Below are 1,246 nucleotides of genomic sequence, written 5' to 3' on the forward strand. Positions count from 1 at the left end.
ATAATACTGGATAGCTCAAAATACTAACATGCAAACTGAGAATGCAACATTAATATACTAAAAATAATGCATTCGAAAATTGAGGCCTTATATATATATATATATATATATATATATATATATATATAACTGAAGTATCTGGCCTAACATGTGTAATTCATGAACAAAAGGAACTACATAGCTAGGGTTCTGAGTTTATGCAAGAACCTGGGCAATAACGATAATGAATTCATGATAATACGATTTGGATCATTCTAATAGCTAAAACCCACCAATTCTAACATTCAAGAAACCCTAAGTCTAGATAATATTAAGGGAATCAAGATTCTGACTGAAATCTAGGGACCTAATGGGCAAAAGGAACCCACTAGTGAAATCTCGCATACCTGGTGACGAATTCCACGGAGAAATTTTTCAATTTCGGAGATGAAACTGATGGAACCTTGCTGCGTTCTTGAACTAGGGTTCTGGACCTTTTTCTCCTCTTACTCTCTAATTTTTCTAAGTTTTGACGAATGATCTGACTTAGGTAAGTTCTAGTTATGTTTCTAGTCTAAAACAGACCAAAATTACGTAGTTTAGGGTTAAACGACGTAGTTTAGGGGTCCAACTGAAACACCTCGATTTTTCAAAATGTCTAAATTAACTCGTATCTTCGTGGAAAGACAAGGAGGGTGGGTAATAAATTAAAAATGATGTGGTATGTCATATTTTAAGAGTTCAAGGGTTTTATCTCAGGTTTTAAAGTAGGTAAGTGGCAAAATAAAAGTTGGCGAAAGTTATCGTAAGTTCTTTTTCAAAGATTTCTCTGAAATTTGGGTCAAATGTCTTGGATATTTTCTCCTAATATATAAAGAGTTAGAAGGTATGTTACCCATTAAATCGAAGGCCTACGAGTCTAGTTTGCAACGCTCAAAATCTCATATCCAACCAGCATCGTAGTAAAAGGTTATGAGGGTTTTACTATGAACTATCGGGGTAGAATCCGGGTCTGATCAAACCTGTGGTATGTCGGCTTACTCAACGTTTTTAGCCATCAAAACATTTATTTTCACTTCCAATCCAGAGAGAAAGCTTAAGAGAGGGTTCCTTTGGAGTTCTTGCATGATGAAGGTTAGTTTTTGATGATTTCCACCATTAACGTTTCCCCCGTGCCTAGAAACGTGATCTCTACATGTGGCAATCATTTTTCCCTTCTATTAGATGCATTTGGAGCTGGTTTTTGAAGATATAAATTTGTATTTAT

This window comes from Solanum tuberosum, unplaced genomic scaffold (assembly GCF_000226075.1).
Source record: "Solanum tuberosum cultivar DM 1-3 516 R44 unplaced genomic scaffold, SolTub_3.0 scf00016, whole genome shotgun sequence".
In the NCBI taxonomy this organism is placed as follows: domain Eukaryota; kingdom Viridiplantae; phylum Streptophyta; class Magnoliopsida; order Solanales; family Solanaceae; genus Solanum; species Solanum tuberosum.